This window comes from Neophocaena asiaeorientalis, unplaced genomic scaffold, assembly GCF_003031525.2.
Source record: "Neophocaena asiaeorientalis asiaeorientalis breed wild unplaced genomic scaffold, Neophocaena_asiaeorientalis_V1.1 scaffold540, whole genome shotgun sequence".
NCBI classification, from domain to species: Eukaryota; Metazoa; Chordata; class Mammalia; order Artiodactyla; family Phocoenidae; genus Neophocaena; species Neophocaena asiaeorientalis.
The window spans coordinates 3,143,203-3,168,340 of NW_020172141.1; the positions used below are offsets into that span (position 1 = coordinate 3,143,203).

General features: G+C 44.2%; 1 pseudogene; it reads left to right on the forward strand.

Annotated features, from left to right (window-relative positions):
• Positions 1-419: 419 nt before the first annotated feature.
• Positions 420-523, forward strand: LOC112405450 (uncharacterized; annotated as a pseudogene).
• The last annotated feature ends 24,615 nt before the right edge of the window (positions 524-25,138 follow it).

Consider the following 25,138-nt stretch of genomic DNA (forward strand, 5'->3'; position numbering starts at 1 on the left):
TCAGAAGTAAAAGGTAATAAAACCCCAAACCCGTTAGGAAAGTTTCTGCCACTATTACTGGTGGTCAGGCGCCCTCTGCTGGTGGATTCGCCAGCGAGCCGCCAGAGGCTGAGGGCTGTTTTCATTCTGGGACGCCTGCTTCCCACAACGACCTAGAATGCAGGTGTTTGTCTTCAGGGATTTCCTAATGCAAAACAAGATTAAACTGGGCCATACCTCACTGGAGAGAAATCCTTTCATGCCTTTATAAATCCAGGAAGTTGTCTTAGGAAATCTGTAATAGAAGTGAACACAGAGCACCCCGCGCTCAGAGACAGAAAACACTGTTTTTGAAACTTCCGGATGGAATACAAACATCCATTCAAAATGAAATCTGATTAGAATTCAAGAATATTCGTTTTTCAACATTATGGACTTTGAAGTTGTATGGAAGAAAAGAGGGTTGGCATTCCTGGGACAGAAATGGAAAATGTCTTCGTGACCAAGGAACACATACACGATTAAGGAGTGACCACGTGCTTTGTGACATGGAACTGAGCCCGGAATGTGGTACTGGGTGGTGGGTAGGGTCCAGGATCTAATCAGACCTGGCTTTGAATCCCAGTTCTTCCACTCATTAAAGAAGTTACTGAAAGCCCCTGACTTTCCTTTCTATGATATTCTCTTAAGTGTGTTAACACAGTGTACAGTTAAGTCCACTAAAGTCAAGCTCACTCCATCAGCACCAACGTACTCATTCAACAGGGGCACAGAAGAAATGTAAAAATACTACAGAGTGGATGACAGAGTTCATTCCCTCACTCCCTCATTTAGATTTATCATACTGCAGTGAATACTAAAGACAATGAATCAGACATAGACGCTGCCCTCAAGGGGAAAGAAGTCCAGGAGAAAAGATAGGATGCACAGACAGATAGCTATGGTGAGGCGGAAAGGTCCCCGTGACGCGAGAGATACACGTGATCAATGGGAATCTCAAAAGATCAATTCTTTCCAGTTCTGAGGAACCCGGAAAGGCTTTCCTTTCAGAATTACATCATTTCTACGATTTCTGAGCTTTCCTGAGCACCAGTCCTTGACCATGTGGAAAGGTAAGACTCAGAGTGTTTTAATCATCTGTTAGCTTCGGAAGAATTAGTAATGAAGATATATTTTAAAAATAAGGTAATTATGAACTTAGAGGGAGAAAACATTGTATAAGAAGAAAATATATTCACAGTACATTACTTGGCTCAGCAATGAATAATACTTACATTTTTACAATAACGTAAGTTCAAACTATGGAATTAACCAAAAAGTACGACTGAACTTTGCTGGGAGTAGACAAAGGACAATATATGTATGTAAGTGTGTAAGAGAATTGAATGATCATTTTCAACAAAAAAAGTGAATAGATAATGTCTACAATTATGATAGTGTGAAATGTAATGGTATAAATATAATATTTGGAAATACAGAGGTTGAGTCTAGAGGAATCAGTTAAAAGTTGAAAGCTGTTGTCATGAGGGCAGGGCTCTGGGCAGGGGTAGGATTGGGAACGGGCTACTGATTTTTATTATGACCAACACAAGCTATCTAACTTTTTAAAGCACGTACATCTGTTTCATTAAGTAAGTTTTCAATGAAAAGGGGGAGGGGATGATGTCGTGGAGACATGTTTTGTCTGTTCATCTTCTTCCCACTTATTCTGGGAAGGTAAACTTTGTTTTGTCAAAACTGTTTATTCCACTTTTAAATACATGGTTCCCATGGAAGATTACATTTCCTCAGTTATCCCTTTTTCCTGGCTGTGATTGATTGGTCCAGATTTGAGAGGGAAAAAGGAGATAAGAGAGAGAGAGAGAGAGAGAGAGAGAAACAATGGCATCTGAAGACAGAGAAAGAAGACAAAGTTCTAGCAGTGGTAAATCCCTAGTTCCATGTATTTCTCAGGACCAACCTTATCCTTGCTTTTCCAGTAATTTGGTTGTAAATTTTACTTCAACTGGGAAACTTCCTACACCCTATATGCATTTTTTCACACCTAGTTTGAGATTTCATTTTCTTTTCTACAAAGGACAGTGACCACACTCCTCATCTAAAATGGCATTTGAGCAACAGTCCCTGTGCAGTCTTCCAAAAAGTCTCGGGAGGCAACTATGTTGGCACAGTGGGTGGTTTGGGTTTTTAAATGAAGTCTTTCCCATGACTAGGAAGCAACCTCACGCTTGAGCTGGGAGGAATCCTTGAGTTACAAGGCAGCCATTAGTGGTCCAGGATCAGGGCAAACGCTGAGCAGGGTGGGGGTGGTACACAAGAGGCTCTTTTTGAGGCATCAAGAGTACAGCTGTCCTGGGGCTTCCCTGGTGGCACAGTGGTTAAGAACCTGCCTGCCAACACAGGGGACACGGGTTCGAGCCCTGGTCCGGGAAGATCCCACATGCTGCGGAGCAACTAAGCCCGTGCGCCACAACTACTGAGCCCATGCACCACAACTACCGAAGCCTACATGCACAACTACCGAAGCCTGTGTGCCGCAACTAGAGAAAGCCTGTGCACAGCAACGAAGACCCTACGCAGCCAAAAACAAAGAAAAAGAGTACAGGTGTCCCCAGACCTAAATAGACATTTCTCCAAAGAAGACATACTGATGGCCAAGAGGCACATGAAAAGCTGCTCAACATCGCTAATCATTAAAAAAATGCAAATCAAAACTACAATGAGGTATCATCTCACACCGGTCAGAATGGCCATCATCAAAAAATCTACAAACAATAAATGCTGGAGAGGGTGTGGAGAAAAGTGAACCCTCCTACACTGTTGGTGGGAATGTAAATTGGAGCAGCCACTATGGAGAACAGTATGCAGGGCCTTAAAAAACTAAAAATAGAGCTACCATATGATCTAGCAATCCCACTCCCGGGCATATATCCAGAGAAAACCATGGTTCGAAAGGATACATGCACCCCAGTGTTCACTGCAGCACTATTTACAATAGCCAAGATATGAAAGCAACCTAAATGTCCATCGACAGGTGAATGGATGAAGAAGATGGGGCACATATATATACAGTGGAATATTACTCAGCCATAAAAATGAATGAAATAATGCCATTTGCAGCAACATGGATGGATCTGGAGATTATCATACTAAGTGAAGTAAGTCAGAAAAAGACAAATATCATACGATATTGCCTATATGCAGAATCTTTTTTTAAAAAATGATATAAATGAACTTATTTACAAAACAGAAACAGCCTCACAGACACAGAAAACAAACTTATGGTTACTAAAGGGGAAAGGTGGGGGAAGGGATATATTGGGAGCTTGGGACTGACATATACACACTAGTATATTTAAAATAGATAATCCACAAGGACCTACTGTATAGCACAGGGAACTCTGCTCAGTATTCTGTACTAACCTAAATGGGAAAAGAATTTGAAAAAGAATAGATATATGTATATGTATAACTGAATCACTTTGCGGTACACCTGAAACGAACACAACATTATAAATCAACTGTAATCCAATATAAAATAAATTTAAAAATTTTTAAAAGAGTACAGCTGTCCCCTTCCCTGCTTCCTCACCCCCTGTCTTTCTAAAACCTACTTGGACATTAAATCTCCACAAGCATTGGGCAGAAAGTGGTAGGGATGACTGGTTATATGCAATGTATTCTAAGAGGAAGAGCCTAGTTAAGAAAAGGATTGGAGGAGGACACAGAGATGGGAAGAGCCCGGGGCTGGAGTGGCTGCAAATTCTATTTCTTCATGAGGCTCAAAGATCAAGATAGCAGCAGAAGGAAAAGCTGTCAAATTTGTATAGTAGAGCAGAACTGGAAAAAAAGCCTGCTAGAAATTACACTTTGGGGAGTTAAAAAAAAAAAAAAAGGAGACATAATCGATGCTGCAAAAGGAATTAAATCCATGCAGAGGATGTAGAGGGAACAGTCCAAAAGGAAATGATGAGAAAGGAAGTGACAGATATAGAGGACCACGAGAGACAACCAAAGGGAGAAAAGGCTGGAAGAAATGAAGCACAAGCAATTATCAAAGAAAAAATACAAATCCATCTTTAACACTCTAAAGTTTAAAAAATCTATATATAGAATGCAAGCTTCTGTGTTGTCCTAAGCAAAACAATATGAAAATGTTCACCTAATTCCAGAGTACCGTCTAAAGTCAAAGGATTCATATACCTTGGAAGTATTTCAACAAAAAGAAAAGGTTATGTATAAAAGGAAAAAAATAACCAGGCTGGCCACTTACTTTTCACCTGCAGCATTAATGCTACAAGACAATGAAGAAGAACCTACAGAGCTTTGGGCGAAAACTACTGAGACGCAAGTGGTCTTTTATAAATGGAGACAATTAAAAGATATTTTTATTAAACAAGACCTTGAAAAAGATCCATGGAAAACAATTACTTGAAAATTGTCTCCAACTACTGGGGGATACTAAAATATTTCAAGCTCAGAAAAGGGGGCGTCATCCCCATAAATGTGATGTGTTCAGCACTAAAAACTACGGAGAACTCTGGCCCTTTTATACCTAGTTCTCTCCAGGATAAATGTAAATCTAGTAGTAACAATGAATCTAATATCTAAACATCTGTTCCTTTAAAAATAATGTAAAATTCATGATCTCACAGAAAAAAAAAAAAAAACCTGTTTAAAACATCAGCTAATATTAACAGAGGCTGAGAAACACGAGGAGAAGGAAGAAGGGAGGGTTGTGTACTCAAGAGCTGGGTACCCTCTGAGAATGTACACTCTGACTCTGAGAATGAGCTCACAGAAGGACAAAGAGGGGTTTTAAATATTAAAAGATAAACATCAAAGAAAGTAAAAAGCAAAGAAAACATGTTCCATACGGCAAATAGGAGTAACAAATGAAACAGCACAGAACGATATTTTAAAAGTATGAAACTGTATGTCAGAACATGAGAGAGGCCTTTTGTGCTTATAAACGTTGATGTAAAGTGCCTCTCTTAAAAGGCAAAGGCTCTTGGGTTGTTTTTCCAGAATCCAGCCAATCACTGTCTGTGAGAGAATACCCCAGACAAAGGTAGGGGGGATGCTGAAGGTAAAATATTGGACAGAGGTACTCTGGGCAAATTCAAACAAAAGCAAGGAGGGCTACAAGCCGAAATATCAGACACCAACTTTCAGACAAAATCACGGAAGTGAGCAAAATCCCTTCTTTTTGATGACTGGGACCAACATTTATGAGATTAATAAAAGAGCAAGACAAATCTAACAAAATTCCTATAAAATGGGCACATAATAATAGTTGGAGATATTAACACGTTTCTCTATTCATGACAGATCAACAAGCAGAAATTAAGTGCATGCACTGAAATAACAAAGTTCATTGAGTAAGACACCACTGATGGCTCTTACGAATGAATAATAACAATTAACATTCAGCATTCATAAAATATAGCCTTTAAAAAAAATGAGAACTTTTCAGGTCACAAAAAAGTCTCCAATTCTTAAAAAAAAAAAAGTAGTACAGCGTCCCCTCCTATGCCCTTTTCTGACCAGAATAAAAATTTAAAATGATCAAAGTATTAAGCCATAGAAACAGAACATTTTAAAGTATTTCTCTAAATAACTTATGGGCAAAAAATAATTCATACCACAATTTGAAAATATAAATAATAAAAAGAGACTACTACATATTACCTCTCCAAGATTTTTTTAGAATATGTCAGTTCTGATGTGTGTGTCTTCTGTAGAAAAAGATTAGTAGGAAAGATCAATGTGTTATGGGTAGTGTTTATTTTGTTTGTGTATGTGAATTTGTTTATATGCATGCATTGCTTTTCTACATAGAATGGGTACTTGGTACTTTTCTACAGAGAGTGGATACATATGGCCATATGTTTGCATTTTTGAAGCTGAAAAACAGTTCTGAGGGCAGGTGGCAAGCTCTTATCTTTAAGGCAGGAGGTATAAGTTATCTTTAGAGAAGATACACCCTTCTAGCAGTACAGATTTGAAGCAAATACATAACCAACGTTCTCCTGGAATCAGTGAGCTAATTGCACTGAGCAATGTTGAAGGTCCTGTTCAAATAAGCAAACTAAATCTTTTTTAGGGACAAGATTCACCCAGAATTGGAAATTTATTTTTCCTAAATTAGATATAAACTGCTCTGTGCCTAAAATGTCTTGTTTGTTCTTGAGAGATAGATGCATGTTCTTATTCAGACTTTTACTGGAAAACCAGGCTATAGCTGGAAGGATCAGGGTTTCTCAACCTCTGCCCTACTGACATTTGGGGCCAGATAATTCCTTACTGGGAGCAGGGGTGGTGGTGTCCTATGCAGTGAGGGATGTGTAGCAGGATCCTTGGTCCTCTACCCACTAGATTCCAGGAGCATCTTCCTCTCCAGTTGTGACGACCGAAAATGTGCTCAGACATTGCAAATGTCCACCTCAGGGCAGGGGTCGGGGGCAAAACCAGCCCTGGTTGAGAATCACTGTGCTGTGACCTCACAGCAGTTGAACTGAAGTTGATGCTGGGTCACCTGGGTGAATACTGTCCCTATGGGGCTGACTATACCACACTTTATGAGAACATGCTGAAGACAGAGTTGGAATTCCTTGGGGTCTGGAAACAAGACGACTTCCAGGGGATGAGGAAGGCCATTTTCCCAGATATAAACTGAAGTTTGGGTGACAGTCACAGCCTGGTGTGGCTGTGCTCAGAGAGGCCAACGAGAGCAAGGTCCCTTTCCAAACCCTAAGGAAGGGTCAACAGTGGAGGACAGTGGCCCCCATCGAAGTGGCAATCACATTACGGGCAGCAGCTACATGGGAGCCAGAGGAAGAGGATGGGCAGAGGCACAGGTGTGAACCACCAGCCACAGGCACCGACAGCAGCTGACGAATGAGCCCACAGAGCAGTAAAGGGAATCTGGGTCGGGCACCAGTAGCGACCACTACAGTCCACCCACCCCTTCCGCCACTATAGCTCTATGTGCTTCTGATTCTAAGTTCTCTCCCCCTGGAGAACAGCTTCTCCGGGATCCTGACTGGTCACAATTTCCGGGGACACTTACAAGAACAGCATGAATTACACCCCCGGAGCTGTAATTGATCTCAGGGCTTTAACTGATCTGATCTTCCTCTTCACTTCTCCCATCTACAGGTATAACCGGGCTGGGGGTACCAAGAGGAACCCCAACGATCACCCCCATGACTGCCTTATTTAGCAGGAATTCTACCTCCTCTTGATGATCAGGCTACACCCCTCTAATGTGTAATTGCCTTCTTTGGCTGCTGACCTCCCGGCACAGAGAGCCCCCAGTGGCCATATGGCAGATGTAGCTTTAAGCTTAGTGGGACTTACCGTGTCCTTTGATGGAAGCACCAGCCTTTCAGGAACCACACGACCTTGAGACTCATCGACTCAGGAGAAGGAAGCACAAATTCTTCAAGGTCACTGGGAATAACAGTTGTAGAAGGTAATCCAGCTTCCACCACTTGCTCTTGGACCCGTGTGGTCTGTCGACTGGCGACCCAGCGCCAAAGGAAACGCCCCATCCTTAGAGGGTGTCATCTCAAAACAGACGCCTCGGCTGCACCTTGAAGAGGCCATTCTACTGTCCTATCAATCTGGCAGCTTCTGGATGGCAGAGTACGTGGTAAGGCCAGTGGATCTCCTGTTCATGTGCCCACTGCCGTGCTTCCTCTGCCCACGCTTGGACTGACAAGATGCTATGCAAGAATGCATGCTGGCAGGTCAAGCCCTCTGTGAGCCTTGGGGGGAACGGTGCCGGCTGAGTAATGATGCAGACAGAAAAGGCAAACTGTCACCCAGAATACATGTCAATCCTAGCGAAGATGAACTGTCTTTTCCAAAGTAGAAGGGGTCCAGGGCAAAGGAACAGTCAAGAGCAGCTGGCGGGCCTTATTGATGGGATGGTGCCATAGACTTACTCAGCTTTGGTCTCTTCTACTGGCAGATTGGATGTTCAGCGGTAGAAGTCCAATGGTTAGCGAACGCCAAGTCCACGCGCCCAACGTACAGTGAGGCCAAACAATACCAAACAAACTGTCGGAGTTTCGAGCAGAGAAAGGTTTATTGCGGGGTCCTGCAAGGAGATGGGTGGCTCATGCCTTTAAAACCCCAAACTCTCCGAAAGGTTTCAGCAAAGCCCTTTTCTAGGAAAGGTCAGGGAGGGGCGTGGTTAGTTGCTGCAAATTTCTTGGCGGCAGATCCTTTGTTCTGGTGGTCAGGTCATGGTCTGGTCACAATGTTCTTATAAATCTCCACCAAACAAATGCTAGTCTCTGTTCTGACAAGAAAGGGCAAGGTCCCAAGGCACAACTTTCACTCTCCGAGGTCCAGGCCCCGGCTAAGAGGAGGGGGTCCCTGCGCGGGCCGGTCACCCTGTCTGGGAGTGCTCGTCCGGAACCCAGCCTGGGTCCTGCCGCCAGTGCCCAGACCCGGCTGAAGAGGCAGGTCTCAGCTGGTGGCGCCCTCAGGCCAGGTCCCCAGGCCGTGCCCAGCCGTCGTCACCGAGGGAGTCTGGCGCCCAGGACCCAGCCGGCCCGCAGGCTCCTCAGGCCACCCAAACGGGGCCGGGCGGGGTCTGTGGACCGAGACCCAGGGTGACTGCCGCCACCGGTAGGTCGCCGAGGCAGGGATGGGGAGAGGTTCACCGCTGCTTCAAGCCTAGGCCTGGCCTGTGGGCGGCCATGGGAGGGCTCTGGAGCTCTGCAGGACACAGTCCCCAGCCTGTGCCCGGAGCCGGGGCGGGGGTGGGGGGGGAACCCCAGCTCACCCGCCCGCTCCAAGGCCGGAGGAGAAGACCTCGATCCACCTCTCACCGCACACTCCACCTCGAGGACCCCTCCAAGGCCGACCATTGACAGAACTCCACCTCTATCCGCCTCGCTCCAGGTCTCGCGTTAAAAGGTCTCGCGCGAACAACTGCGCGCCCGCCCCGCCCCTATTACACAACCCGGCAAGTTTCCATCTCGGTGACCAGGAGCCAAGGTTGTGGAGTCCGCGCACAGCTTCCGTTTCGGCTGTCATGGCAACCCCATTCCTGAGCTCAGGATCTAAACAACCGAGTGGCCAAGGGCAGGGGTTGCCTGTCTTTAACTGGCTGAGTCAACACAGCCAGCTGAGCGTTTAGTGCCTCTCCCTTGGATGTTTAGTAGTAGAATAAAATAACACAAAAGCATTACACTTGGTGCCCAATCACATACATCCAACCTCATGTCTCTTCCCCAGATCTCCTTGTCTCCTCCTCCAGTCTTGCTTCTTCCAGGCGTTGACCAATCTAGCTAAGCTCTTTGCCGTTGACCATGCATCCATGTATAGTCCAACCACAGGCCAATGATCTCTCCACGCAGAGCACCACCTGCAGCTCTGTCCACTGGGAGGATTTCTTCTCATTTCTGGTTTTCAGGGCCACCCCAAGGGGGCTTTAGTGCAGAACTTGAGTTCAAACCTACTGAGCTGACCTCCTTTGTATATTAAGAGCAGGAGTTTTCCTCCTCTGCCAGCTAGACGTAGAGAGTGATCCGTGAGGCCAAAGGTGAGGGAGAGGCATCAGTATCATAGAGGAAGGTGACGGGGTTCTGCAACCTGGGCCACCTGTGCTGTTTGAACCTGCCCCACCTCAATGCAGAAGTACCACTTCTATCTTGCAGTAACCTTCCGAACCTTATGAGCTGGTTGGGTCTGAGAGCATCCCGTTTATTAATTGCAGTTCTGGCTCCACGGACAAACCGAGGTCCCGTGGATAGATGTTCTGTCTCTATCAGGGATCAGTAGCAGATCAGTTGTGTGTGTGTGCATGTGGTTTTAGTGGTATCTAGGTGCAGACGGCCTGGCTTTGCTCAAGAACGCAAGAATTCAGAGAAAACCCTATTAGTTTACTATTGGGGCTTGCTAGAGACACAAGATATTCCCAGGGGCAGGGCTGCTGACACTGCAGCCTGAATCTGCTTTGGACCCCTATCTTGCTCTGGCACCTCTTAGAAATGTCAGCCTTCACACTACTAAATAAATGGGTCAGAGCAGTATTCCCAAGGGTGCGGTATGCTGTGTCTAAAACCCGAAGAGGTTTTAGTAAACCTTTGGCTAAGCCCTGTCTGCTTTCTTAGTAGTAGGAGGTGCACGGAGCAATAATATGCCCTTTACTTTGGAAAGACGACCCAGTTTCCCCAGAACACAGAACCCCTGGATATTGAAGTGATGTATCAGGCCTCTAAATCTTTGTAGGGTTTATTTCCCTCCTTCTAAGGTGCATGTATGTGCCTTACTGCTTCTTTCTCATCCGTCCAGCTTACGCGATGTTAGCAAGATGGGCTAATGTGTCTTTTACAGAATGCCCAGATGGCCCAGATCCTTTCAATAATATAGCGACAGAGAGAAAGAGAATTAACATATCTCTGGGGCAAGAGCATGAATGTCCACTGCTATTCATCCCATATGAATGCAAATTGCTTCTGTCCTCCTATTTGATGGGCATTTACCAGATCAATAGCTCCATGCCACTTACCAGAGTCCCTAATAAAGGTACCACTTTCAATACGGCAGCTGCAATCGGTTGTACTACTTGGTAAAGTTTGCAGTAACACACTGTTATTTTCCATGATTCTTTTGGTTTCTGTAGGACCACCACCCCTGCTGCCAAGTCTTTCCAGGTGCAACCCAATTCTGTGCCTGCAAGTGTTGTTCACGAGCCCTAAGGACCCTCAGCAGGGTCTTCAGATGCACTGAGAGGAAGATCCCACATTCCCAGCGATCTCCGATGAAAGGCCAGCAGAAAGCTGACCCATTTCAGAGGCATGTACCTGGATAGGTCTGATCACTCCGTGTGGAAATATTTGGCAGGGTATTTTCTGAAGACCATTGATGTAGAGAGAAATCTTTTCCTTTGCAAACAGAGAAGAACAAATATTGTCTTGGAGAGAGTTTTTTGTACAGCCCGTGCCCCCTGTGCACAGGCTGAAGGGCACAGCAGAGCACCACGGGGACCGCATCAGCTCTTTCTTGTGCAAACAACTCAGGATAGGGCTTGTGGCGCCAGTAAACTCCAGGTCCACCACTTGTTAGCTGTGTGACCTTGGGCAAATTATTTAACTTCTCTGAGCTTTAGTTTCATCAGCTGAAAAGTTACGGATGAGAAAAATACCTACTTCATGGGATTGCTGTGAAATTGCATATACTAACACGTGGCACGCTTGCTGGTAAGCCCCCAGTAACGATTAAGCATTTCCAGCACATTATAACCATCACTATTTTTAAGGTCGATTTGGGAGTGAAAGATATTTTCTCTAAGAAGACATGAAAAAAAGGCCTTCCTTCGTAATCCTTTGTACATGAGAAGATTCCCGAAGAAGGTAGACAAAGGAGATGGGTCTGTTGGATCCAAATCATCTAGTTCAGCTCGTGACCTCTCTGACTTATTCACGTGAAAACCAAGTCCCTAATACTCTCAGATCTTTCTGGAAGCTTGGTTATGGAATCTTATAGAAAATGAGTATCTGAGTGCTGACTAGGAATTTCGATCATCTTTATTTTTGCTTGAAGTCTAAATTAAAGAAAACAAGCTTCATAGTCTCTGGGACAACGTATCCAGCACCTAAGTGGGAAGGGGATTTTGATAACTCTCACTTCAGCATGTCAAGGGTTTCGGAAAGAGTGGACGTGGATATGGGTGGTCGGAAAACCATGGATCAGGAATTTGGGGGGCTCTGGGGTCTAGGCTCCAACTTAGCCACACAGAGGCTATACGGTGTGTACACTGAATATATTGGGGAAAAAGGGGGAGAAAATGAAGTTTGAAATCCCTGGGGTGGAATCTCAGTCTCCCCACTTTTCAGCTGCATGACTTTGGAAAAGTGTTTAATAATTTTTCTGAGCTTCATGGTCCTTATCTTGAAAAGGAAGAAGATAAAATAATTCTCAATCTTGACCATACAGTAGAATCACCAAGTTGGTTTTTTTTTTAATAGAAATGCTGGGCCCACCCTAGACCAATTGAAGTAGAATCTCTGGAGTAGGATAGAATCTCTGGAGTAGGATCTCTGGATATCAGTACTTTTTAGATTTAAATGCCCAGGGACGGCTGAGAATCGCTGGCAGGATAATCTCTAAGTGCTGACATTGACTCACTCCAGCATGGCAGACAATCCAAACATACTTATGGGGAGCTTTGAAATGTATGCTGTGGGCTCCATTGCAAAAACAGGGACAAAAAAAGTTCACTTTCTGAATTTGTCTTATGTCTTCAATGGCATGTTTGTAGCCCTAAGCCTTTGCAGCAGAAAGGAAAGAAAGAAAGAAGTTTTTGCAGCAGAATTCCTTTCTGGGCTGGAAGCTAGTGCAGCCAGTGCCATTTTCTTACCATCTTAGCCATGGATACTTTATAGAAAGTTGCTTGTTAACATCAACGCTGAAAATCATACTTAAAATCATATTTCAGGGCTTCCCTGGTGGCGCAGTGGTTGAGAGTCCGCCTGCCGATGCAGGGGACACGGGTGCGTGCCCCGGTCCGCGAAGATCCCATATGCCGCGGAGCGGCTGGGCCCGTGAGCCATGGCCGCTAAGCCTGCGCGTCCAGAGCCTGTGCTCCGCAACGGGAGAGGCCACCACAGTGAGAGGCCCGCGTACCGCAAAAACAAAACAAAACAAAACAAAATTGTATTTCAGAATGATGATCAATCACTGCTCGTTCTCCATGATACTGGAATGCTTGATCTTTACTTTTTCAGTTCTCCGATACCCATTTTCCTCCTAATTACTATTTGTTTGTGTGGCTCTTAAAAAAAACTAGAGCCATATGCTATTTAGACATCATCCTGACTTCCCACCAATCCAGTGTCTGAGTGACAACCAAAAAGACTGGGGTCAGGAGATGCCCGTCTACTCACTGCGTATGGAATCGGTGCCCCACCGGGGTTAGCTGAATAGAAGATCAGGGTTTTAAGCCAAAACCACAAGCTATCACAGCCATTTAAGGCAAAGTACTGCTAATAACAGCAGAATTAGAAATCTTCATCAATTCGTTTTCTGGGGATCCTCTACTTTGTGAGTAAACTCTGTGAGTATTTTCATTGAAAAAATAATCTCAAATTACTCTTTTCTTTTTATCAAAATAAAAAGACTATAGGTTAAAAATTCGACTGTGAAGGATCCTGATTTGTATGAAAGCCCCACGGTGGTTCTGTAATTCCAGTATTTTTACTTGGATCAGTCAAGTTGCATAAGTGTTTCGGTCTTGCCTCCAGGTACTGACTTGGCCTCTCTGTACAAAAAGTTTCTTGTAAAGGGCCAAAAGGCAGGCAAAGTGCTTTAGGAAGAGAAAGCATAAGCAGAACAGAAAGTCAAAAATAGCCCAATTTAGTTAATATTTAACACTTTACATTTTCATGCAGCGGGTTGAAAATTTAAGATCCATCAGTGGTCAGGAAAACCAACAATATTTCTTTAATATTTTAGTACCTGAGACCACTTAGCCGTAAGAGAAAGGTGGCCTGTTATGAAATATGTTTAATCATGGAAGATTAGATTTCCAAAAACGGCCAAATTTTCAGTGTTAGGAAAACCAGCCACCCACCTGCTATTCACAGGGACACAAGCCAAGACCACCAGGCTCAGAATTCAGCTCTGAAGCTTACAGGGGTGATGACTCCCCACTCCCTTTTCTTTCCTGATCTTACTTATCAGTCAAGGAGTGTCCCAGTCCCTAAAGACTGTTCCCTTCTGATGCCTGGATCTCACTCCTGGGGCCCTAGTCGCTGCTGATGGATTCTCAGGAGCCCAAGGAGGAGTCCTCACCCTGCAGGTGTAGGTTCTCACCCTGCTACCAGGTCTGAACTCCCTCACACCCCACATCTCCCAGTTCTGGCACTTGTCCTGCTGCTTCCCAACCTGACACCAAATTCCACGCCCTTGTGAACATAGATGCTTCGGTGGATCTGAATTAGTGAGCTCTTGATTCCTCCAAAATGGTAGACTTTAAGCCAGAAATACCAAGATTCAGAACCCATATTCAAGCTACATTGTGTCTCATCCTGTCTCCCTGGTATGTTGGTCATGAGGATTTACCAGCTGTAGTATCAAATATATATATATATATTCGGTCTTTATCCCTGATTCCTGACACAGAAACCCTTGTGATTTCCTAAGGAATAGGAGCATCTTTTGCAATTGATAAAAAGCCCCTTTGGACCACACCTGAATTTATGCTAATGAGGTGAGTCAAGGCGGGCTCCTAGATGGCTTCAGAATGGGAGCTGGTCACTAGAGGAACCAACCACATCATTAAAGGATTAGAACTATCAGGTCATACCTACCTCCAGGGAGGGGAGACGACTGGAGATTGAATTCAATCACCGATGGCCAGTGACTTAATCAATCATGCCTATGTGATGAAACCTCCATAAAAAAAACTGAGAAAGACAAGGCTTAGGGGAGCTTCCAGGTTGGTGAACACGTCAAAGTGCTGGGACGATGACGTGCCCAGAGAGGGCACCATGTCCCTCCGTATAACTCACCTTTTGCATCTCTTCCATCGGGCTGTTCTTGAGTTGCATCCTTTAGAATAAACTGGTTAATGTAAGTAAAGCACTCTTCTGAGTCTACGAGTCATCCCAGCAAATTGTCGAACCTGAGGGGAGCCTGTAGGAACCCCTGATTTATAGTTGGCTGGACAGAAGTGCAGGTAGCCTGGGGACCCCTTTTGTGGCTGGCAGCTGAAGTGGGGGCAGTCTTGTGGGAACCCCCCACCACCACGAGCTTGTGGGGTCCGCACTAACTCAGTGAATTGAACTGAACTGCTGTAGGCTGCCCAGCTGGTGCTGGAGAATTGGAGAATCCATGGTGGAACAAGGTATTTGAATTGGTTGGGAAAAAACCACACACCAACTGAGAAGGAATCCTTGTCTCTGTCTGAGAAGTCTGAGGGCTGGGAAGGTCTTTCCTACTCACTGTCTTTCGAGTCTATGTCACTGCTCAGTTAGAGAAGAGAGGGATAGGGCTGTCAACTAACAACACAAGCTATCTGGGCGTTCTAAGGGAAATCACACTCAAAATTGGTTACTTGGCCAAGTCATTGACTTGGAATATCTACTTTGTGGGAAACCAGTGTAAGCGCCAAGTTACTGCCACTCTGCCCACATTCTTGGCTTTTTTTCAAAGAAAAATTAGGCCTTGGAACAATGTTAGAGTGTTCGGGCCGAGGTTAACTGAGGCTTGGTTATGCCTTGGGGGCTCTGTCACTGCTTTGATGCTGTGATTCTTTCATTGATTTTAGTCCATTTGACTATTTATACGCCAGTGTCAAAGTCTTACCCAGCATAACCACAAGAAGCTACTGACCCTCATCCATAGAGCAGACATGGGGCGGCAGGGGCGAGGGGTGCAAGTCAAGCAAGACTTGCTAGTGTTTTTATACAGGGGAGGAAATACAGCGACATATGGAGAATTTATTGGTCTGACCCATACATTGGACGCCCCTTTCACTTGACAATATTCCTTTGAGATTACATCATAGCAGTATATATGGATACATACCCCTTATCCTGCAGAGAGAAGGTGTGTTTGTCTAGGAATGCTGAAAATCCTGTGGTCTACAAAAACCTACAATGCTTCCTAGTTCTTCTAATTCCCAGGGACTTCCATACTTATGGTCCTCTTGGCTTTTAGCTCCGGACACATTCTCTGTTTCAATCCTCACCTCCAGACCCAGAATTTAGCCTCATCTTCTTTATGAGACAGAGGGAGAGAAAGAAAGAAAAGGAGGGGAGGGTGGGGTAGAGGATAGGGGAAGGAAGAGGAAAGGGAGGCAGGGGCAAGGGAAGAAACAAAGCCAGTTCAAAAACGTTTTCTCAAGTTTAATATTTTACCAAAAGCATGGTGGTCATGGGAATAGTTATGTCATTGACTATATTCTTCTTCCATCTTTTTGGACCCTTTCTGTCCCCTGACCACTGCCCTCTCCCCTCCGTATTCCTCCCCAGTTGGACCTCGGAGACCATTCATATACACTGCTATGATGTAATCTCAAAGGAATATTGTTAAGTGAAAGAAATTTAAAAAGAGAAACATATGTATATTATTCTACAGTTTCTCTTTTTCTTTAAAAAAAGGGCATTTTCTTATTTTTTTAGAAAAGAACAATAGAAAGACAAACCACAAAAAAATTTTTTAAATGATTACCTGTGGGAGAGGGAGAGAACAGGGTGGAAGAGGTAAGATTTATTTGAATATATCTGGTGTTTTGGATGTGACTCTAGAATAAAGTAAATATTTTACATAATTATAGGACAAAACTAAATTGAAAAGCATTCCCTAGATATCAAGAGTAAAGTGAAATAAACGAGCCTCACTCTGTATACAATTAGTGGCAGAACCACTCAGTGAGAAACTATTCTAAGTGAGTTTGACAGAGTAATTTGTGAAATTTTGTGTTAGATAGCCCAAGGACTAAAAGAACTGGAAAAAAAAAAAAAACTTTTTAGGAATCAGTCAGTTGGTGGTAAAGTTAGTACTGCCATGCTGGGACTGCCATAGCGTGGAATACATCAAATGTATGGTTGTGTTGGTGTCATTGAGAACTGACGGTATCAGTGTGATTGGAAGGATATGTAAATGTAAGATTGACAAGGTTAAGTAAAAACCCTGTAGTTTTGAGTCTGAATTGGAAGTAGGCTTCTGAACTCATGAGGTCTTTTAACTTAAAGAATACATATTTTCTACCTCTGTCCACTGGAAAGGCCTAGAAACAATGGCCAACCCACAGCAATGAGCACCCAGACTGAGGTCTCTGAATAGCATTTCCACTAAATGATTCTTAGAGAAATGGCTGATTTCAGGACTGAGGCAGAAAAAATACGAGTCAGGAATAGTTGTCATTCCAGAAAGCAAGAAAATTACCCAAGACTGCTAGGGTTTGTATCACAAGGACCCAGTCTCTGGTCTAGGCTCCCAATGGCTAAAAAGAAGAGAACTTGAACATCAAAAAGAGCAATCATAATTAGGATGATCTAAAACACATCAGATATGTTTAAATTCATGAGTTTGTAACAATTCTCAAACAAGACAAAACGAATAAACAAAAATTAGCCCTACCAGCCACCTTTAGAGAATGCTACAAAACACCCTCATTATTTTTTAAAAGTAAAAAAAGGAAAGAATCAAATATGTATGCTATCTTTCCTATACAGTCTGTCATACCCAACAGTTACAAAGGGACTTTTTAAAAAATAGAAGTATTGTAGCTAATAAGTGAGAAATGAATGACAAATTTTGAATGTCACCAACACCCCCGACCCCCACCCCCCGCCCAGTAAATGAATGGTTCTAGATCAGGGGTCGGCAAATAGTTTCGGTGAAGAAACAGAAAGTAAATATTTCAGACTTTGTGGGGCATAGGGTCTCTGTGACAACTATTCAACTGTGCTGTTACAGAGAAAAAGCAACCGTAGACAATATGTAAACCAGTGGGTGTTCCAATAAAACTTTACCTGCAAATACAGGCAGTGGACCAGATTTGCCTCTTGGGTTTGCCAACACTTGATCTAGATAATGATTGCCATGGCTGCTAACATCACCAAAAGAGGGACAAGACATCACCTACCTCCTGATGAAAGTATACACCACCTCCTATGGAGAGTGGAGGGGGAGCAGAGGGGGAAATCAAACCTGAATCTGACCGGCCTCTAGACCTAATTACAAAGTTACAGGGAATTTGAGTTACCCTCCCATATCACAAGGATGGAATCAGGAAAAATAAGATGGGGAGTTCTGTAGGAAAAGGACCCAGTATCCTCAACACATAACTGCAAGGGAATAAAAAGATACAGAAGGATAATTTATAGCTTAAATGAGACTTAAGGGACATAACAGCCAATTAAAATATCAATAAAAAGAATTGCCCTCAAAATTCGAAATTCTTGCCTAACGCATGTAGAGCAATTTAACTAACTTCACCACTGGTCTTGAGTTCCCACGCCCATCAGGGTTTTCCCACATAAGATTCCATCTTCTGTAGAAAGTAATTGGAAGCAATGTTTTATCCAGTTTCTCCAAGAAGTGAAAATTCTCAAGGACACAGCAAAGAGGTAATGCCAGGTAAAGAAGGGTCAATCCTGATCCTGTTTTTTCAGTAACAGTCCCCTGTTTCTTTTATTTAAGGCAGAGTTCTCTATTAGGAAGTACCAAAAATAGCTTTACAGTTAGAGAAAATGTGCATATTTTAACAATCTCACACTGAACTAATGAGAACCCTGGAAATCATCTGTAGAGGCTTTATTTCGTGTACAGCATTTGGTAAATTGGTCACTTAACTGTTACTTTCTCTTTGGCTTTATTTTCTCATAAAATAATCATTGCCACGTAGAATGCATAATCATTTTTATGTAAGATGCGCGATTCAGAGGGCTATTAACTCCTTGGGAAGAAAGACGGCTGCGAATAAACACATTTTTCCTTGTTTAGATTTATTTGGCCACCAGAGAACCATAAAGTATCCCACTTAACTATGAATCTTAGTCCGTGGTAAACGGGACTCTCCATAGCTCTCTTGAAGCTTGAAACCTATTTTAACCCTCCGCAGGCTACAGCTAAATTCCTGTGTCGGTAATGAAAATAAATCTGCTAATTCACTCAATCAAATCTGACTGAACTTTGTTCCTGGTAGCATATACCTGAGAGCTTTAAGACGTCGGTTTCTTAGAGCTCATCACCTACAGGCGACTTTCTCCTTTTTTTGTCGGGGAACAATTATTCAGTTTTCTCCTCAAACCTTAAGAGGGAGACTTCTTACAGTCCACAGTAAAATGTTGTGATACTAGAATCTAGAATAATTGCTAGAAGCCCCAGTTGGGCAAGATATTGGCTGGACATCACAACTCAATAAGAAGTTAGCAAAATAGGGACTTCCTTGGTGATCCAGTGGTTACGACTCCACACTTCCACTGCAGGGGGCACGGGTACGATCCCTGGTCAGGGAACTAAGATCCCACAAGCCGTGCGATGCGACAAAAAAAAAAGAACAAAAAAAAAAAACCCCCAAAACTTAGCAAAATAAAAGAGAAATAGGTTGACATGAACTTATGTGCTTACCTCTCAATCTAAGAAATAGAACCAGAAAAAATTGCTGGGCTCTGACCAAGCATGAATTACACTCCCCAGCTTGTCACAGATGGTGACAATTCTATCAGTCCCCAACTTTAGTCCCTTCTGCCTAATTGCTCCCTCACCAAATCAGGCTTTTGCTAATTAATTGGGTTTCCAGATATGCGTCTTCTGCAAGCCTGTGTCTGTGTATCTGCTCTTCACCTGGTGCCTCCTCGGTGCCTGTGCAATGGCTTCAAGATTCAAACTCACTAGCTCCCACATTTGGGGCAAAATAGGACCTTGGGCAGGACGTATTGACGAGAAGACATGCATTGGTCAGTATTTAATCTCCAGTGTTGGTGCTGAGTCTTTTCTTTTATTTTTAAATTTTTATTGGAGTATAGCTGATTTACAATGGTGTGTTAGTTTTGGGTGTACAGGTGTAACAGTATGTAAAGTGCTTTCCTGAGTTCTTCAAGTTGTTCTAGAGAATTATCAAAACTGAAAAGGGGGTGTGAAAACCCTCTGAATTTATAGCCAGTTGGTCAGAAGTACCAGTGACAACCTGGGGCTTGTGACTGGAATGTCAAGTGGGGACAGTCTTGCAGGATGGAGCCCTGAACTTGTAGTCACTGATGTTAACTCTGGGTCGATAATGTCAGGATTGAATTGAACTGGAGGACACCCAGCTGCTGGAGGAGAGTTGGAGAAGGTTGTTGGAAAAGACACATTGCATTTGGTGTCATACGTTTTGTGAGTAAAACAAGTTCATTTCCACCCCATAGGGTTATTATGAAAATGCAGTTAGATGATACCCATAAAATGCTTAGAGCAGAGCTTGGGTCTTGGTAATTACTCCATAAATGGTTATTATTATTATTGCCGTTGCTATTGTTGCTATGATTCTTATTGAATAAGGTGGGCTTTGTACTGTGAAGATCAAAGAACCTGACCTGAACATAGAGGTGGATACTTAGCCACCCATAGCAATAATATTGTTTTTTAGGGCTTTAGAGTCTTGTTTGACCATTTGTTTATACATATTGGACTCAGACTTTTTCTAAGTCACATGCTTGATTTTTATTAAAAATATTATTAAGCCATGCTCTAAGACAGTGGTCCAAAAAATTAAATAAACTGTTTTTAAGCTGGAACCCCTAGAATTACATTTTTGTTCACAAATCATGAAATATACCATGTCAACTGCAATAGTAAATAGTACCAATTCCCTTATAAATTATTTAAATACAAGGTAAAGAGAAGTTCGACTTGCTTTCCTCTCTCATCAAAATGGGTTGCCTGGCATTCCCTTGGAGGGGAGCACACTCCATCTGGACAGCACTACTGGAAGGGCTTGGACCAAACAAGAGCTCTCCATACAGAGCCGTGGCTGGGGAGGGGCGGCGTCCTGGACGAGCCTGAACTGGGGGTCAGAGGCCAACAGCGACGGATGGTCTGAACACCGACAGCTCTCAGCCATCGGTTTGAATTGGTTGATTTGATGGGAAGAGGTGATGTGCAAGGAGGAATGTTGCACTTGGTTTCTCGGGAGGAATAGAGGAAAACAGAGAAGACAGGGTGTAGAGCAGAGGTGGAGTCTGAATTCCCAACCGTCACTGTTAGGCTTTGGGAGACAGGTTTAAGGATGGAAAGAGGGACTTTCCGAAGAGTCGAGGTTGAGGAACAGCCTTCAGGCAGGTGATACAGTTTCTAGGGTCTGGAGTTGTGGCAGGAGGGACCAACATGTGCCACCTGGGTGATCATGCTATTGTTCAAAACAGAGGGCAAACCCAAGCTCCGGGCATCATTCAACAACTACCCGTTGAGCGCGTGCCATGCGCCAGACCCCGCTCTGGACTCTGGGAATGAAGAAGTGAGTGAGATGAGCCATGTCCCTGCTCTCAAGGACTTTGCATTCCACTGGGGAACAGAGACAAATTAGCCCAAGACAAATGAGCGCACAAGATTGTTTCAAACATCAGCGTGTGCTATGAAGACATCAGAATAAAGTAACGTGATGGAGAATGACTGTAGGAGAGAGAGAGGCTGCTATCCTGAGTAATGATGCCATTTAGCAACGAGGTAACCTTGACGAATTACTTAACTATGTGAGTCTATGTCCCCATCTGTAAAATTATGTTAATTAATCATATGTGTCTCAAAGGATGGATACAAAAGATTAACTGACCAAGCTTCCTCAGCCTGTGCTATTGCAGCTGCAGACATGCCTGACAGCAACCACGTGAGTGACCTGAAGCCAGGACTGTCCATCTGAATCCTGCTTAGGCTCCTGACCCACGGAAACCATGAGAGATAATAAGATAATCATTGTTTTAAGCCACTAAGTCTTTACGTAACTTCTTGTGCAGCAATAGGTAATTAGGATAAATCCTTTTATATGGAAAGAAAGAAGCTTCCTTTCATTATTTTCCCCTAGAAGAGAAAAACTCTTGCAGAAGGGTTTGATGTCAGCAAAGCCTGTTCTAAAATGTAGTGTATTCATAGAAAATGTGAGGTTCGGTAAGGCCAACAGATCGGGAAAACCCTGCCATTGAAAGGAGGATTTGTTACTCACAGTTTCCAAGAGGAGGGGACCCTCAGGGAGGGCCACACGGCGATGCACCAAAGCTGGTCAGGAGTCAGAGGGAGAAGGCTGTCGGCACGAGCCTTGATTGTGGTTTCTATGGGAACGAACAGCCGAGGCAGGGTAAGCAGATTTTGGACTGGCTCGTTTGAATAATTTCAGTGGACTCTGGGGCATGGGGGCTGTCCCTAGTTGTCTGGTACCTGGCCCTGGGATGATTAGGGTAGAGGAATAGTAGGCTGAATACGAGACCCCTGTAAAGGAGGTGCTTGGCGTGTGGGTCCTGGATTGCTTGGGTTGCATCTGAAAAGTGCGTGAGCCGTTTACTCTCTCTAGTGGTTGGCGAACCCCGGGACAGGCAGCGCTTCCAGGGTCAGTAAGACCCCAGGTGTCAAAGCATCAGAATACAGATAATGAAAGACGTGGCTAATACAGAGCTTTCTTCCCACTACAGAAGACAACGTCTGAGTCTCACATCCCAAAGCCCCCTTGTGGCTGGGGTGTGGATTTATGATCCATTTGTCACCTCTTGGACCGGATAGGAAAATCTGCTAGGAAAAGGAGGGAGCTTTGGTTATGAGAAGGGGTTTTTGCTCTGATCAAAGAGAGAGAGATGCCCTCCCCCACCTCCCCACTTTGAACATTGTCCTACCAGGACTCCGAATTTGGAGCTGATACCTTGGGACCACAAGTGGATGACCAAGAGAGAAGACAGGGAATCCCAGAGAAAGCAACCTGGGTTGCTTTGCATCATGACAAAATCACTTGCTTCTAATTCCTAGATGCCCCTTCTAACCGCCATGCTTGGAAGGCAACGTTTGGTAACCTTGCCGACATAGTACAAAGTCGCTTGAGATCTCAGGGTTGAGAACTGCCAATTTGCAAAGCATGAGGTAGAGCTTGGTCACGTGGGGGCTCACCTAAGTAGGGAGAAGAGAGACAGATGGGGAACAAAAGTAAGTACTGGGAGCGCTGAAGGCAAGGGTCCACTTCAAGATGCTAAGGCGGGGCCGCCTGGTGTTCGCTGCGCTGGGACACATGGAAACCATGAGGAGGTGTTTCATGTGGTCCATGGATGCATTTCACACAGCTTAGTGGGAACACAGAGGATTCATGTGGGCCTGCTTCAGATGGTTGCGGCTGCATCCGCCAGGGGATTGGGGAGGAGTCGGGGTAACATGAAATAAGAACAAAAAGAAGGAAGATGATTAATGTGTCATTTTAATTGCCGAAATAAGGATGTGGGATGTATGATTTCAGTCTACTGAAAAGAGGTGGGATACATGTTGTCTCAACCCTCTAGGCTTTGCTGAGCGTGTTTTTTTAATAGAACATCTCCAATCACTTGGACGTATTGAAAACTGGTGTTTTATCTTAAGTGAAATATTGTTATCTTAAGTCTGCAATCTGTTGGCCAGCGGGGGGTGGGGGTGGGGGGGAAGGTCATAAAAGAAGGGGAAATAAAAGCAGAATTGGTAAAAATCCAGGGTGTTTAGGATGCCTTTGACTGGATCGTTATCAGAATTCTTCAGAAGTCTGTTGATTATCTTCAGGGGAAGTGGTTGGGTGGTGCGATGTATTTTCCCCCCCATGCTGGAGGATTCCCTTCCCATCTGTGCTGTTACAGCTGTTGGGTTATTTCACTCATTTCTGCGTCTGTCCTGCTCTCTCTCTCTCTCTCTCTCTGTACATTGGCCTCATGCATCCTTCATTCCACACACTTACTGCTGCTATTGCCGCCCACAGGTGCTGGGGATATAGAAGTAGATAAAACAGGCATTGTCCCCAGCATGAAACTATGTTTTGGGTCCCAAGTGATCAGCTGTTTATCCCTGCTGTGTCGATAAACTCAAAGGCTATCATAATCGCAATCACCAGCTCTAATTGCTTTGGCAGTGTTCATGCAGCCCCAGCTCCCTAACCCTCTCTCTTCGGTAGGTACCATATTTTCCATTTCTACTTTGGCTCAGGAGTCCTTGGAACAGAGGGACTCAGATGAGACTGGAACTCCATTGTATCCTGTACCCGTAAAGCAAATATAATCGAGAGAGGACTTTGAATTTAAGTTCCCTCCTCCCATTATACAGTGCATTTCCCTGCAGTCATTTTGCCATGTGGCCTAGTAATTGGGGTTGGGTAACTACCAGCTCAAGAATGTGTCATAGACCCCCCCATGGAGAAGTAAAGAACGTCCTCGGAAGGAGCAGGGATGGGGACTATAGTAAGGGGGGCAAAGATGTGACATGCCCGTGCTTTTGGTCTCCTTCCGTCCTGGGATGAAACATGAGGGCAGAGCCAGGGGGCAGTCAGAGACCTCCCCCCACCACCCCCGACCCCAGGAGGAACCACACACACTGCTACGTGCCACATCCTACAGTGTGGCCAGACAGTGGCTGAGAGGAGGTGAGTGTGGAGTGTAGAAGAGACACAGCCGAGGTGGTACTCACCACATCTCTACAGACCCATCAGGAGTTATCCAGAAGCTCCTCTATGCAGCTGGAGGGGAACAGAATACACCACCCCAAATTATGCCTCTTTGACATAAGGATTATTTGGAGCTGATTGTTTTTAAGAAACAGCAGATACAAAAGCAGCTCTGAAAACAGAGTAGAAGTTACTCTTTTGTAAGGGAAATTTACATTTATAAAGGAACTCTCTTTTGGAAAGTGTGTCTCCCTCTCTACTCCAGGAAGAGAAGTTTGACTCTAAATCACAAGAAACTCTTATCAATGGAACAGACAAGGCTTCAATCTTTTTAACAAGCTAACCCTTGTGTCTTCCCTGATAATTCACCCCCATCTAAACACCTACTGCCCCAATGCTCTCCAACATCCTGACCAGAAAACTGCTCAGGAACCCACTTTAGCCCAGCAGCTAGGAAAGAGAATCACCACGATTGCACCTTCAGAACTGAATTGTCTTTGCTCTTACGAAATGTGATGGTTGATTTTACGTGTCAACTTGACTGGGCTTAGGGAGACCCACAGAGCTGATAAAATACTATTTCTGTGCGGGTGTTTGCAAAGAGATTAACATTTGAATCAGTAGACTGAGGAAGGAGGACGGTGCTTGTCGATGCAATTGGCATCCTCCAATCCATCAAGGGCTTGAATAGAACAAAAAGGCGGAAGAAGGGCAAACTTGCTCTCGCTTGGGTCGGGGCATCCATGTTCTCCTGCCCTCAGACATCGGTGTTCCTGCTTCTCAGACCTTCAGATTCAAACTGGGACTTACACCATCGGCTCCCTCTGTTCTCAAGCCTTTGGACTCAGATTTAATTATGCCACTGCTTTCCTGGTCTCCAGGTTTTAGATGGCACATCTTGGAACTTCTCTGCCTCTGTAATAATCGTGTGAGTCAGTTCCTATAGTAAAGCTCTCCTCTTCTGTGTATCTGTATGTACCCTATTGGTTCTTTTTCTCCGGAGAACCCTGTTACAAAAAGTGTTTTTGTTCACTAGCAACTTTCCGACCAAGC